We start from the raw sequence: 15,918 nt of genomic DNA, 5'->3' as shown, positions 1-15,918 counted from the left end.
CCCCATAGGGGCGGAGGGATGGGAGCCGCGCGCTTCGCGAACCTCCAGCCCCTTCCCGGGAGCCTCAGCCCCTCTCCCAGCCCCATCGAGGCAGGGTGCAGTGGTGGGTAGGTGCAGACCGTCTCCTCGCAGCCCACCCAGACCTTGGCATCTCTGCAACGCCTTAAAAAATAAACAGAAAACCCAAACCCCAGTCGTTAGATTGCAAAGCGCGTTACAGTAACCGGGACGGCTACGCAGGAAACAATCCTGCACTGGTCCGGGTCTCGAGCGGCAGCTCCCCGGCCACGCCGCCTTCTCCCGGGCCTCGATTTTCCGGCCTCGTCGGAGACTCTGCCACACCCCGGGGCTGACAGGTCCCGCGCGGGGCAGCAACTTGGTCCGCGCCCCCTGCCCCATCCTCGTCGAGTCTCGCCAGCCTACAAAAGGTGCAACCTCACGCACAAGCAGAGCACACATAATAAGGTCGACAGCGCATCGCCGGGGAGGCTGCGAACAATGCGCCGGGCGGCCCGCGCCCGCCAGAGCGCGGCGCCCCGGGGGACAGGGGGCGCGGGCGGGGGCCGCGGCGGAGGACCCGCCGGCCGAGGCGCTGGACACCTTACTTCCTGCTTCCCCGCCCGCGGCCAGACCCAGCTCTGCGGAGGGATATCTCTCCCCTCCTCTGTCCCTCTCTCTCCCTTCCCCCGCCCCCCCCTCCTTTTTGCTTCTGCTTCCCCCCCCCCCCTCCACCACCCCACCCCGCCTTTCTCCTTTTGCAAGAAAATAATTTGACAGTCGATTTGCTGACAGGGGAGGAATTTGCATCCTGGATTAAAAAAAAAAAAAAAAAAGGCCGAGAGGAGCTTGGGAACGGTTGCTAGGGGTGGGTAATGGGTGAAAAAAGGGGGGCGCCGGGGAGCGGATAAGGAGGGTTAAGGGAGGGGGCGAGGGTGGGGAGCAATGCAAAAGGTAAGGCCAGGTTACCGCGGCTCGGCCCCGAGTGGGCTGCGGCCGGGGGAGGGGCGAGAGATACATATGTATTTCTGTCTCCCTAGCACACCCCCTTCCCTCTAAGCGATGGCTGAGAGGCGGTGCATGCAGATGGGGAGTAAGTTTCCTGAAGGGGAGGGTGGATGCACGCGCGCGGCCCCGCGCTGCAAATTTCCACCGGGGAGGGAGAGTGGCTGGATGCGGAGAGTTTGGAGTTGCTTGCGGCGGAGGGCAGGAAGGGGAGCAGGGCCGGGAAAGGGGGCTGGCGGGCGCTATATCTGGGAGTAAGTTTCCAGGAACGGGAGAGCCTGCACGCTTGCTCGCTAGTAAGTTTCTGGCTGGGGAGGGCGCGTGGGGAGGAGAGGGAGGGGTGCATGTATACAGAAGGGGGGAGGGGGGAGCAGATTTCCTGCGGGGAGGCTGAATGCATATGGAGAGTAGATTTCCTGAAGGGAGGGTGGAGGCGTAGACGGACCGAGTAAGTTTCTTGCTGGGGTGGTGGCGGAGCTGCTGGGTTGGTGCTTTGGAAACCCAGCGCTTCCTACCCGGGGTGGGGAAGCATGCTGTTGGGTGGCGGGGGGTGAGGTGGGGGGGCGAAGGGCCAGGTTCCCTGTTGGGGAGAGGGGCTTGCATCTGGGAGTATGTTTCCTGGCGGAGCGATATTTGTTTACAGGCTGAGGGCAGTACTGTAAGTGAGTAGCGCTTCGAGAAGGCGGCTCTGACATAAATTAATATTGAAATTACTCCATCAGCTCTGCTCGCCCCTCATCTCACCCCCCAGGCGAAGACTGGTCTTCTTGTCGGATTGCCCATGCACTTGTTGCAGAAACAGCCAAGGTAGGCAAGAAGCTTGTTAAGTTACATTTTTAAAAAAATTAGTTGGGGGATGCTCCGTGAGAAGACAGGGGAGGGGAAGGAAAAAGTGGGGGGATGGATTAGGAGACGTCTCCCCCCACTTTTTTACTTTCAGTATGTTCGCAGGGCCTCCTCTCTGCTTCCCTTCTTCCCTCTCCCCTCTCTGCACTGCACAGCATCCCAGCAAAGGGGGAGGGGTGAGGTGGGCGCTGTAATTGGCAGCCCCAGCTTAAAGGGTGATGGTGGTGGTGAAGCTTGCAGTTGAAGGTTGTGCTATTATAAGGCCTTCATTCTTCCAGCCAAGAAACCGCAGGACTCTAGGGATGTGCTTTTTGGGGTTTTTGACATGATGCGTATGTGTATGTATATGCTCCTGTGGGCTCTTCGGGGGCTGGGTACTCCCCAGAAGTTAAAGTGGCCACCCAGATGGGAGAAATGTATAAGGGAGTAAACCTACCCCTTCACTCCCCAACTTCATTTCGGGGAGGCTGAGAAGTTACTGCTGGTGGTCTAAAGAAATAGATATTTAAAAAACAGCACAAAACCACCCATTCACTGGCAGAGGCCAAGAGCACCTGGCTGGCAGCCTCTGGCCAGTACTGGGCTGGAGCATGTGCGCCTGCCATCCTTAGGTTAAAAGAAAATGACTTCTGGTTCCTCCGTGTGCCTTCGACTGGCCCATTAGAGCCAGCTTTGTGGAAACTCTTCCCCACGCTAGACGAGGCTTTGGCAAGTGAACGTGTTGAAGCGGGTTGCTAACAGCATGGCCCCAGCTGTCTCCTGAAGTGCATGGAAGTGATGCTTAGGAATGACGGATCCAGGGATGGCTGAAGAGTTCTTTAAAAAATGCCGGCTGTTTGCACTTTTTAGCAGGCCATGGAGCAGAGTTTTACATTGAAAGAAAGGAGTTTTACATTGTCCCAACTGGTACCAACCTCCTGCATCACTTACTGTCTCAGGAAAGCAGTCTGGTGATGGAAAATGTGGTTTTGGTGCTCAGTGGAAGGATAACGAGGGGGAGTCGTCAGCGCTTAACTAGTTAACCTGCCCTCTTTGCTTTTCTGTGCCTCTTTTCTTGGTCCTCAGCCTACTGGTTTCTGCAGATGAGTTGTAGGTCTTTGGCTGTCAGCTACCTTTATTATGCTGGGAGCTTTATTTATTTCCTTATTATCCTTTAACTGGAGTATAATTGACTTACAGCATTGTATTAGTTTTAGTTGAATAACATAGCAATTCAGTATTTTTATACATTATGAAATGATCACCACCATAAATATGCTAGGAATTTTAACTTGGTCAGGATAATTTTAGCATCAGGGATTCAAACCAAGACATGTTTAGAAGAGTCAGGGAGTAAACAGTAGGCAATGTGGTTAAATAAAGTTGGTTAAGCTTTCTGCAGTTCTATAGACAAGCTCAATACTAGCAGGGAAAAAAAAATCTGTTTTAAAAAAATGAGCTCTGTACATGTTACTGATGGAGAGTTTTTTTTTTCTTTCCTTCCTGTCATCAGATTTCCAGATTGAGAATTTGATATTTGGCAGCTTGAGAGTTGAGTTAGTTGGGAATTAAATATTATTGCCACTTATCAAGTGTTCCTAACTAGGCATTCGTTAAACAAATTAGCTATTATTTTTCCCCTGCTGAAAATCTGCGTCTGGTTGATGTATATGCTGGGAAGGTAAACAAAATCTTTATGTGTGTTTATCCCAGGGAAGGGGAATTATTTACATGTCTACCCTTGAAGCCAAGAGCAGTCATTCAGTGTTTTTTTTTTTTTAATTTATGAGATTTATTTTATTGTCTTGCTTTGGCCATTAATCAAGTCACAGGAGCATTTTTTCCCTCTTCTGAGAATGTTCTTGTGGTAATAAAGGTTTGAAGGCCCATGAATCATAATTCATTCTTTTAAAAATATTGTCAGGATTTGATTTATAGGAATTGATACAGGCAGTGACACACCTCTTTGGGCCCCGCCCTTTTAGGCATGTCCATTTTCGCCAAAGAATTGTTTAAGAAGCCTGCTTGACATCTCAGAAAAAAGCGTTTCCCTTCTGCTTTATGAGCACTGAGAAGATTAATTTTGCGGGTTCCATAGTAAGCATGGGTCTTTTCACAGCTTGGTAAGCAGGCTTCCACATAGCAGGCATGTGTTAATATCACATAGCGTTTATGTGAGCTTGCTGTGAAAACAGTTGTTCTATGAACTGTGTGGAAAGTACTCAGTTTTGCCTCTTTTAACCCACTTGGGCCTGTGGTTTTTGTTGAGGTAGGAGCTTTCATTGTAAAAGAGGCGATAGTCTGTAGTGTTCTTTGCTGCTTATATAATAAAATATGTGGTCACAGAAACAAGACTTACTTAAGATTCTTCTCCTGCTCTGATGGGTGGCTTGGTCCTAAGAATCAAAAGCATTGGTGTTTTTGAGGGAAGTATGAGAATTCTCTGTAAAGCTGATTAATCAGGAAATGGTAACATTGTCTTGTGTTCAGCCATTGGCTCAGTTTAGTATCTGTAAAATGACAAGAACTTTTAAGGTGGTTTGATTCTTAGGCCAGGAGGACAGGGTCACTGGAAAGAAAAGTGGGGAGGCTATCAGCATCTAACCATTCCTGGGCTTCAGAATTTTTATCTGAAAAATGCGTGGTTTGATCCGTGAGTTGCATCCGTCTCTGAAATTCTGTGACTCGGTCTTGTGGAGAGAAGTCTCAAGAGATCTCCACAGTCCGTCTCTTCCTGGGCCAACGGCCAGATTGCCTCATGGACTTGGGCGTTGATTAACTTCTCTTTTTGTCTTCTCCTGGAGAGAGTGGATTTATACCTTGGCATTCCAAAAAGGACTCTTGAGTGGCCGGGTAATCTTGACTGTCAAATGCAAGGAAATACTTTGTCTTAGGGGGAAAAAAGTGCTGGGGGCGGCGGCGGGGGTGGGGGAAGTGCATTTCCCAATTATATGTGCTAATAAAGAGTGGGGCATTAATCCCAGACACCGAAAATAATTTTGGTTCATCTTGGAAGTTTTCCCCTCCAGCCAACTGGTTCAGCTGCCTAATTATGCCTGGTCAGATCTAAGGTTAATTGAGCTGTTATTCCCAGGCAGCAGGGGGAGGTAGTCCTGGGAGGAGTGGGAGACCAGAACACCCAGTGTGGCTTTACCCACTTTCTGTGGAGAATTCACAAGTGGGTAATTTGGATTTGGTCATGTATTTGTGATAAGGTTCATATTAATGATATTGTATTACTGTCCTTTCTGTAATGACGTATATTTTACCACAGGCGCTTTTGGGGGGGAAAAGCTCATGATGTTTTTATTGACTTTGAGCATTGACATGAGAAGTAAGGATCCAGACAAGTGGTTCAGACCTCAGGCAGTAGAGATGGGTGTTGACTGTCCTGCTCTAAAAACAGTTGAATTCAGCTCATTTTATTTATGACCTCATGAAACTGTGATTTAGGGAGGAGAATCAGCTGGAATCTCATGGATTAATAATATTTCTGAATTTGCATGTCAGAGGGGAACCAATGAAATAAAGGGGAGACTAAAACTTAGTTGATTTCTTTTGTGGGGAGGGAGAGACTAGAGCAACTGGAGATATTGGCGTGTTTTTCAGCTAGGGTGCTGTGGCATATTAAAGAATAATATAGTCCTGGTTATGTTAGTTTGATTCCATGGCTCTCTTAATAAACTTTTCCTCTGGGTTAAAGAAAATACACAACAAAAAACTTCTGGGATTTTGTCTAAAAATGTTTAAGTTCTCAAGGCAGCTGCTTGTAGAGACTTCTGGTAAATTTGAGTTTACTGAAGAAACATGATTTTTGGTTTTTCCTCATGGAAGACAAGCTGGGGATGAGTGGTATATACTGAGCTATTGGTTTAGTAACACTTAAAAAAAATTTTTTTTTAATAGAGAAGAAGGGGAAAAAGAACCTGTGCATTTAAATGGCTGGAGGTTAACAGTTATTTTCATGCTGTAACCGGATCTGGTTTATTCATGCGTACATTTGGGAGCTCCTTATTGAGCACCTACTGTTTCCTAAGCACCGTGTTACTGCTCTGGGTATATACTGATAATTAAAAGAGACATTATCATCTTCCTCTACGCATCCCCTACCTTACCACTTATTCTACAGTCCAGAGAGGAGGCAGACATGTAAAGAAATTTATCTTGCAAAATGCCATAAATGCTCAGATGAAACCACAGAGGGCAGTGACCTGGACTTACTTAAGGTAGCCTCAAAAAGCTTCTCTGGGGATTGGGAGTGGAGGAAGACAGGGAGCATCAGGTAGGGTGAGGAAGTCAATGTGGAAGAACTTGGTATGGGGGTGGGGGTGGGACTAAGAAGAGGCAAGGTGGATAAGGGGGAGGGGGAGAGGGCATTTGAGATGATCCTGCAGAATTCCAGGCCTTGGAAAGGTTTGGGTTTCATTGAAGGGCAGTGGGAAGTCACTGAAAGTTTGTAATGGGAAGTGACACCCCCTAACTTATGTTTAAAGGGGATGGTATTGGTCGAGAGGGCAGGTGTGGAATTAGGGAGCACAGTAAAAGGCACTTGGAGCAGGCCAGGTTGGGGAGGTGACAGGAGTTGAATGCAGGGGAGCAGGTGGGTGTGAGACACATATTAAAGGTAGAATGGGCAGGGTTTGCTGATGGAACTGGTGGAGGGTGAGGAGGAGGAACCCAAAGAGGAGGTTTCTGATGGGGGCAGTTGCATACACACAGGTGGTGCTCTTTGCTGAGATGCGGGCAAGGGAGAGTCCCAGGGAGGAGACTCAAGCGATTTCACTTTGGGCGCTGCCAAGTGTGAGATGCCTGTTAGATTCAAGATGGAGATGTTAAGCTTGCAGTCTGTTACAGCATCCAGCCCAGAGGAATGGCCAGGCAGGAGATCAAAATGTGTGAACCATCAGCCAAAGGGTGGTATTTAAATCCAGGAGACTGGATGAGGTGCTATAAGGAGTCTATTGAGAGAGAAGAAAAGGCTGTGTGTGTGTGTGTGTGTGTGTGTGTGTGTTTGGGCCAGGAGTGTGTTAAATGTTTCATGAATTTAAGGCCAGAAACGTCACCACTAGATTTGGCAAAATGGAAGCCACTGGCGACTTTGCAAAGAACAGTTTGAGTGGAGCGATGGATTAGGTGGGAGCAAAATTGGAGGTGGTTGGGAGGGGACTAGGAGGTGAAGAACCCCAGAATAGCATGTGTAGACAACTCTTGGGCAAAGTTTGACTGTGAAAGCCGGGCAGAGAAATGGAGGGGGAGCTGGGAGGAAGGGTTTGCAGGTGCTGCTTGCCTATGTGTGTGATGATGGGAAAGATCAGGGAGAGGGAGGGATTGATCTTGAGCAATGGGTGGGGTCAGCCTGAGCAAAAGTCCTTGAGAAAGTCTGTGGGGAAGATCTGGCCTTGGTGGGAGGAGGGAGGGACACTTCCTTCATGATGACCGGGAGGGAAGATCCAGAAAAGAGGGAAGGTGGCAGTGAGGGAAAGCTGAGGAGCTGCTGGGGCAGCTGCGTGCTCTGTCTTCTCCAGGCTGAGGTCCCACTCCCCTTGGGCAGGGGTTTTGAGGTCGGGCTTTGACACCAGCCAGAGACGACAAGGGTTAAGACTGCATCAGAAAATTGTACTGCGTTTTTTTCTGAACATTTGACTGCATTACGGAGCAGTACAGAGGAAAGAAAGGATTCTTTCGCTTGGGGAAAAGAGTCTTCAGTTAAAGTAATTTGAGCTTCGCGTTAGACTGATTTGAAAATTATAATTGGGAAAAGACATCTGAGCTTTGCAGCCCTATTCAAAAGTTGGTGGGCACTGGTGTCATACGTTTGGAGCAAGAAAAAACAAAAGGCAAAAGGGCTGTTTCTTCTTTAGGGGGCTTTAAAAATTTGCCATAGACTGCGCCGGTGGCCCCATTGACGGGGTCTGTCTGGCAGGTGAGTGCGTGAGGAGAGAGTCAGCAGATCTGGGTTGGGGGTCCAGCCCTGTCGTGTGGCTCTGGACAAGTCAGCCTCCGAGTCTGTCTCCGCATCTGTAAGAAGAAGGTGATACCATCTGCCGCCTCTTCTGTGAGAGTTGTGAGGATGGAATCAGATAATGTACGCAAAGTGCAATGTAAACTGTAAGCCGTGTGGCACATGGGCGGCAGCGAGGTGCGGTGATCTTCAGCCGGATCTCTTTTTAGATGTGAAACCTGACAACCAATGAGCAACTTCCCTCGGTTCCGCGGAGCTTCTGCTGAAACCCCCCCTCTCTGTGCACTGTGTCCACTCTCACTCTTGCTCCCTGCTGGGAGCCGCTTTCTGTTTGGGGTTTTCAAGTCCTCTGTGATTTCTTTCAGTGAAACTGCTCTTAGTGCTGGAAAGCTGGCATCAGCAGGGCTGGCTGTGAAATGCCAGTCTTTATAGGTTCACGGTCTGATTCCATATATAAAATTTGAGATCTGCCCACTCAAAGGGCCAAATGAACTTGTTTTGTGAACTTGGTGCAGGGGAACCTTGAACCCACGGAAGAACGCCAACAGTGGGCCAGTGGTCTTAGCAGTGATTCATTCACCTTCTGAATTTGTTTTGCAAATGAGGACTGTTCCATAAAGCTGAGTCTACCTGAAAACAGTCCTTAGCACTCAGCCTTACTGTGTATGCTGGAAAGTCGTTTCTAGTTTTAAAAAGTAACTGGTGCTTCTTACTAATCAGACCCCTGGCCTCTGCCTCAGAGGTTGAGGCTTTATTTATATATTTTAGAATTAATTTTTACTATGAAAACACTTTAACGCACACAAAAGCAGACAGCCTAGTATAAGGAACTCCACTGTACCCATCTCCTAGATTCAGAAGTTAGTGAGATTTTGCACACCTGTGGATAAGGGGACTTCTTCCTGTATTTGTAAAATAAACACAAGTTGTCAGTTATGAGAGATCAGTAGAACCGATATCAGTTTGGTTTCATAGAGAGGGAAAATAATCAACGAGAAATCAGAGAGAGAGAGGAAATGGATGACGTCACTGTAATAACTAGTGTTTACCTAGCATGTTATAGGTCCAGAGCCTCTTAGGCATGTCTTATTTTTAACTGTCTTGCAGCAACCATAGGGGGTAGCTTTTATTTAATTTTACAGCTGAGGAAAGTGAGGCTAAAGAAGTAGAATTGAAAAAAATATAAACAAGTGATTAACCTGGAGTCACATGTCCAAAGCCACAGCATCCAAAGCCCTAGTTTAATGCCAGAATTTGAATGGCCTCCAAATTTTGTGTACCCTCAAACAGATAATGCTATATAGTATTCAATAAGAGGTGTGGTACAGAATAAACACTAAGGATCCTGGAAACCAAGAAGATCCTGTGGGAATTTGGGGGTTAGAACTCCAAGGGCCTTAGCTGGAAATATTCAGATGACTTAAGCATGTTTTGGGCATTACATTTTTCAAAAAATTCAATCGTCTGGCTCGTGCTGTAGCACACAGCTTTAAGCCTGTTTCGTGATGAAAGCCAAAAAACTTGACTTTAACAGATCTAGTGGCTATTCTTCATGGACTTCCTACTTTCAGCCCTGGCCCCTCTATGGGGCCCCTCCGTGGTCATTTCTATAATAGAGATCTTGGCCTTCAGTCTGAAGGCTCTGCCTTTGAACAACAGGGCCTAGAGCAGGTTGCTACCTGGGGAGGCTTCCTGAGGGCCCCCAGGGTTTCTTTGTCTTAACAGAGGCTGTAACAGAGGCTGTCCTGAGAGCCAGTCCTCGTCTTTGGGAAACCACCTCCAGTCCCACTTCTTTGAAAGCTTTTTAAAAAAGGAAAAGAAAAAAATAATGGAGTCAATACCCGAGGAGTTTTAGTTGGAGGGTTGTTTGAGTCCCCTCTGTTGTCATCACAATGGGAGATACCCAACTCCCTTAAAATTCAACTGAAGGCTCCCCATAATGAGCTGATTTTCAAGTGCTGGGACGTGTCCACTTCTGTGTTTTAATTGGGGGAACACACGTGAGCTGAGGGGTTTTCAAGGGGAGCCAGGGTAGGTGAGGACGTTTGGTGGCCTCTTTCCTTTTGAAGGGTCTGAGCTTCTTTAGAGACCAGCATGGAATTCAGACAGTTTCACAGTGCAGCTCCTCATTCCTGAAGTCTTTCTTGAGGGCTCCATGTGCCTGGTCCTGGGCCAAACTGTGGGGTGGGCTGCGGGGGTTGGGGAGGGGGGATACCCTCCGGCCCCTGCAGCCCTCGGCTTGCAGAACTGTTGTCATCTTGGCCACTGGGTGTATCTTTCACTCCTTCTAGACTGCCCTGGGGAGGCCAGAACTGGGTCACCACTCAATTCTGCACCCCCAGCACCTAGCACAGAGCCTGGCGCTGGTTAATACAGTACAGTATAAATGCTTCCAGCTGCTTTGTTGCTTCGGTTTTGCCTCTCTGGTTCTCTCCCCATCGGTTCTTGGTGGAGGGAGAAATCCCGGCTTCTACGCCACCAGGGTCAGCTCTTGAAGCCGCTGAAGACCAGAGAAATGTTTGCTTCCCCCTTGCCTTTCTGGCCTGGCAGGCTTTAGTGGGATGGTTTAACTGAGCTCTCAAATGCAAATGTGGCCCCATCCCCCCACCTCTTTTAATAAGTGACATTTTGTTAAATCAGTTATTCAAGGCCTTATCTATATTTCTGTCTGTGCTGGCTTAGTCAAAATAGGAAAGAGTGAATATTAGATTTCTTTACCACCTCGCCCCCCTCCCTTTGGAGCAACTCTAGGTAAGATTTCTGATAGGGGAGGGGTGCTGTGTCCTTGAAGAAGTAAATGCTGCCTGCAGAAAAAATGTGGAGGGCTTTGACTTGTAGCGAATGCTGTTTTTCAGCAGCTGTGATTTTTCCATTTTTCTTTTTCTTTCTGTTTTGATTAGTGGAACTCATTGTGCTCCGGGGTTGGGATTGCGGTGGGGGAGGGCACAGAGGGAGCGACATTTACTGGGAGAGCTGGAGTTGGGGAGGAGGAAGGAGAGAGAAGGGATTTATTGAAAATATATGTCTACTTCTGCTATGATAAAGCAGGAGGCATGTAAAAATGCAACGGGGAAATCATTATTGTGGTAATGTAGGCAGAGCTCCGCTTTCTCATTAATGGAGCTTAGCCCACGTGGAAGAGGGGGCTGCCGGGCTGCTTTGAGAGTTGGGGTATTCAATAATAGCAGAAACTCAGGGGATTGTCCCCATCCCCCCCCACCCCCTCCAGCTGCTTTCTCCTTTTCTTTCTCCAATCAGTTTGTAACCTTTTCCAAGCGGCTTGTTGGATTTCACGGTCTCCGTCCTCACCCCTGCCACCCCAAAATGCTGTGAGGACTGTTTAATTTTTAAAGTTAGAGGGAATTAAAATAAATTTTCTCCTGGGAACTTGAGGAGATTTTTGGCAACTGTGTTGTGAGTCAGAGATTGGATTATATCCCTTGCATCTGGGGGAGCATCGTGAAGAGCCAATTGAGAGGCTCAGGAACTGCACATGCCACAGGGAACCCAAGTGAGGGTTCCACATCGCTTTAGGAATGGTAGCTATTGCTTATAGAGAGCTTACAGTGTGTCTGGTTTATAGTATACCCTGTGCTTATAGAGAGCTGACCGTGTAGAGTGTCAGGCATTTCATCCACACAGTTGTAAGAAGCAGACATGATGCCTATTTTACACTCAAAGAAACTGAGGCTCAGTAATTCATTTAAGGACATTCAGGGGCTATGTTGCCCAGTTGGTCTCCAGACCTACGACTGACTCCAAAGACTGGCTCCTGATCGCTAGGCCATGCTGCCTTTAAAATGTGGCTCATCACCGTCCTTGTACAGGCCTCTAGATTCTAGGAATTTGGGGAAAATAGAGCCACCACGAGGCATGCTGATGGTCAGTAAGGGTAAAGTGCTCAGGGTGATCATGAGAGCTGGTGCCCTCTTGGACAGACCTGGCATCCTAAGAAAGGTCAAGTTAGGGGCTCACGTCTTTGTTAGAAGAGGTGAATGCCCCACTCCTCCCCCGCCAATACCTGCCAGGCTATGGTCCCTTTGCTGATAATTCACTTGTTCATCAGGCATTTATTGATTATCTCTCATGTGCTGGGATTGTTCCAGTGCCTGGATGTACTAGAACAAGTCAGAGAAGGTGCTCAAAGTCTCGTGGAGGACTGTTAGAAGAGCATATATAGAACATAGAAGTATGATGATACACAGTGATGCCTCCCTAGAAAAAGACAAAACTTCAGAAATAGTAAGTAGGAGGGAAGTCTTCAGAGAGAGGTGGTATGTGGGTGGGTTGTGTGGGTTCAAGGGGTGCTTACAGCTAGACCAGAGGGAGGGGACCGCTGACAGCCTGATTAGTATAGAAAGCCACATACAGTCTGGCCTTACTGCAGTACCACTTCTATTTCAAGGCTTACCCATCTAACTTCATTTTACATCACCCTTAGTTGAATGCTCTGGAACTGTGCCGTCCAGCATGGTCGCCATTAGCTATTTGTGTCCAGTTAAATTTAAATTAATTTTAAAATAAATAAAATTTAAAATTCAGTCCACCAGTTGCACTAGCCATATGTCAAGCGCTCAGTGGCCACCCACGGCTAGTGCCTGCCATATTGGAAAGCATCGATGTAGGACATTTCTGCTAGTGGAGAAGTTCTGTCAGGAGAGTGCTGTCAAACTTTGTTATGAGGCTTTTTCTAGCAGGGAATGTTCTTTCCATTGCCCCTCACCTGGCTCACTCCCACTTCCTCCAGAGGCATTCCCTAAACACCCTGGACAGGCAGCACTTCTGTCTCCCTGTCTGTCTGGATTGCAGCACTCCCCTCGTATATCTGTCTCCCCAGCATGACTTTCAGCTTCTTAAGGTCATGAACTGGGTCTTGTTCGTCTGTGTCGTGTCTTGAATATCAGTGTATACCTAGCCCCCAGCTGGGGCCTGGCACATAGGAAGTTAATGACATTGCAGGTGAAGGGGCTGGAGGAATAAGCAAAGGATTGGGCAGGGGGGGACTCGGTGCCACGGTCTGGAGCTTGATCTTGACCCTCGGCAGTGGAGAGGTGACTGAAGGATTTGGGGCATGGGTGGAATGGGGCCACATCAGATTTATGTATTAGAAAAATTACCCTGAGAGGTGTGGAGGATAGGCTGGCTCTGTTGAGCCTACAGGCCGAGAGAGAGCAGTTAGGAAAATGTTGGAAGCACAGACGTAAGAGGGCTAAGGGTCTGGACTTGTGGGCTGTGGCAGTGATACTGAAAGTAGCATTGCCATCTTGCCAAGTCAGGGCCTTCTACCATTTCTTTCTTCATTTTATTTATTTTTAAAGTTTTTTTTTTTTAATTTAAAATTTTGAATGTGGGTGATTTTTAAAGTCTTTGTTGAATTTGTTACAGAGTTGTTTCTGTTTTATGTTTTGGTTTTCTGGCCATGGAGGCTAGTGGGATCTTAGCTCTCTGACCAGGGATTGAACCCACACCCCCTGCATTGAAAGGCAAAGTCTTAACCCCTGGACCATTAGAGAAGTGGTCGCTCTCCATTTGAGATGCTCTTTTCCATTTCTAAGGGAAACTGCAAGAAGAATTCTTCTTCTGGGTCCTTGCACCCCTTTTGCTTTTGAGGCCCCCTGCCATGTAGTGGGACCCTCCCCCACTCCCGTCCACCCTCTGCTTGGTTGGTGGCTGTCCTCCTTCCCTCTCCTCTGCCGCCCTACGCCCACCTATTCATGTCCCTCCAGGGAACGTCTCACTCTGGGTCATCCCAAGCTGCAGTTTGTGATCAAATCTGAGTAGAAGTGCAGGGCACCGAGGCTGGGATTTCAGCCTTTTGTTTTTGCAGACTTGTGCCAGGTTCTTCTCTGAGGACACTTTTGGGGGCTTAAATTGAAGAAACCTGTGTAGAGAGTTTTGAAAAGGAGCCTGGGATGTAACTGAGGTCAGTCCAGTCTCTGAGATAGTTAAAAGGGAACCAGGATGGTAGGTTTTAGAGAAGCATAAGAGGATTCTTTTCTTTCAGTAGATGAGGCTATATACTCTGGCTGTGGTGACCTCACATTGTGCACGTTTGGGGGCAGGATGCATTTCAAAGTGTAACAGCTCCCTAATAAGTGCAAATACACGCCACCAGTTTACATATATTACCTTATTTAAGGCTCAAAGCAACTCTATGAGAAAGGCGTTATTATCTCTTTCATACAAGTGAGGGAATGGAGGTACCAAGGGATGTAGTGACTGGGCCTGAACATGCTGTCAGCTCTGCCCCAATTGTTCTACATGATTTTGAGGGATGGTTGGTGGTCAGACCTTTGACCAGAGCTGGAGTGGTGTTCATGACCTTGGGAAAGTCACTTCACCTTCCTTAACCTCCATTTCCTGAGATAGTCACATCTACTTGGTAGGGCCATTGGGAAGATTAACAGCAGAATATATGTAAAAATCAGCACCTCAGCAGCCAGAGGGTAACCTGTATTTGTGGAATAGATGTCCACAGTCTAGGCTCGTCCCTCTTCTGTGATCAGAATATCATGGCTCAGATTGGAGAAGACATGATTCAGGAATTTCTCTGGTGGTCCAGTGGTGAAGACTCCAAGCTTCCGTTGCAGGGGGCATGTGTTTGATCCTTAGTTGGGGCACTAAGATCCTGCACCCTGCAAGGGCCAAAAAAAAAAAGATGATTCAAAGCTTTGTTAGAGCTAAGACTTTTTCACTGAAATTGTGTAAATGGTAAATGAAAAGAGTTCACAAGACTTTGTTTTGGAGAAGGAGGGTGTAAATGGTACATAGTGATCATAGGCAATTCAGAAAATATCGGCAGGTCTAAGGAAGAAAATAAAAATTGTCGTTAAGTTCTCTTTAATTCGTTATTATTAACATTTTAGTAATTTCCATCCAGTATTTTTTTTTTTAGTGTAGTCTATTGACTAAGAGTATATTAAGAGTATAAGTTCTTAATATAAGTTCAAACTCGGACTGCCTGGGTTTGAATCCAGGATCCTTCAGTTACTGGAAATAATAACAACTTGTTAGGACTGGTTGAGATGAGATGAGATGAGATGGTACGTGTAAAACATTTGGGGCTGTGCCTGGCAAAGAGTAAATTCTCAAGAAGCGTTAGCTATGATATTGTGCTTTAAAAGTAGTATTGTATATTAAAATCTAGCTCATTAAATATTTTAATGAGCATGGAATTGGGAAATATTTTTATTCTGAAATACTTGTTTAGTATCCTCTTATTTGGATTCTGTGTTCAATATATATTTATGTAGCACATACTGTATACCAGGCATTGGGTCCCCTGACTTAACTAGTCATTTTTATTAGAGATTTACCTTACTTCTCATTTGTTATTAGGTATTATCAATATTGTTTATTGTATTATTAATTTATCATTTATTATACAATAAATAGTGCTTTGATGAACATAGATCATGGAACATAGATATACATAGATCTTTGATCACATCTTGGATTGTTTTCTTTGGCTAAATTCCTGGAAAGGAGAATTACTGTGTTAAGGAGAGTGGGTGCTTTTTAATGTTCTTGATAATATTTCCTAATTGTTCTTCACACAATTATAAAATTAATTTTCATTCCTACTACCAGCATATGAGAGTATGCTACATCCCCTCCACCCTAATATTACTGTTTTTCAAAAAATGGTCTTTCTTGTGCAACATGAATTATTCTGTAAACAATATGCATTCCTTCTCAGGGGCTCAGTTTTTTCCTTGCTGCAAAGTGGAGTACAATTGCCTCTTGCTTGATGACTGTTACTTGTTAATTTAGCAGGCTCTTTGGATTTCTGTTATGGAAGACCAAACAGATGACCTGAATTATTCTCAGAAGTGAAGTGAGAATTTCCTCATGCTTATTGAGAAGGACTTAGGTGTGCTCTCTTTCACCAAACCTAGCATGAGTGAGGAGTCATTCCGTGCCCAGGACACAGGATATGTCAGCTAGTTGGTCAGTAGACGAGCAGCATTCTTAGAATAAATGTTGCTAATAATTGACTGCAGAAATACAGGAACTTGGTCCAATTTTCTAGGAATTTGTTCTTTTTAAATCTTTATAAGAAAACGAAGGCCACTTTTACTCCCTGTAAGTATAAGAAAATACTGTCTAGTGTTGTATGAAACTAGATA

The 15,918-nt window shown here is 46.5% G+C and overlaps 1 protein-coding gene across 12 annotated transcripts in view; it reads left to right on the top strand.

The window, feature by feature from the left end:
• Positions 1–453: 453 nt before the first annotated feature.
• The window catches only part of TRERF1 (transcriptional regulating factor 1), a 205,030-nt gene continuing 189,565 nt past the window's right edge, over positions 454–15,918 (top strand). For 3 of the 12 annotated variants that reach the window (XM_069564461.1, XM_069564459.1, XM_069564458.1), the window contains exons 1-2: positions 454–865; positions 1,725–1,809. The gene's annotated coding sequence lies outside the window, so the exon portion shown is untranslated. Of the gene's footprint in view, positions 866–941; positions 1,299–1,365; positions 1,451–1,643; positions 1,810–15,918 lie in introns of those variants that run through there. The other 9 variants (XM_069564462.1, XM_069564460.1, XM_069564467.1 and 6 more) reach the window with 6 other exon arrangements.

The sequence above is a fragment of the Ovis canadensis genome, chromosome 20, assembly GCF_042477335.2.
Source record: "Ovis canadensis isolate MfBH-ARS-UI-01 breed Bighorn chromosome 20, ARS-UI_OviCan_v2, whole genome shotgun sequence".
NCBI classification, from domain to species: Eukaryota; Metazoa; Chordata; class Mammalia; order Artiodactyla; family Bovidae; genus Ovis; species Ovis canadensis.
This window is presented reverse-complemented; position numbering and strand designations above follow the sequence as displayed.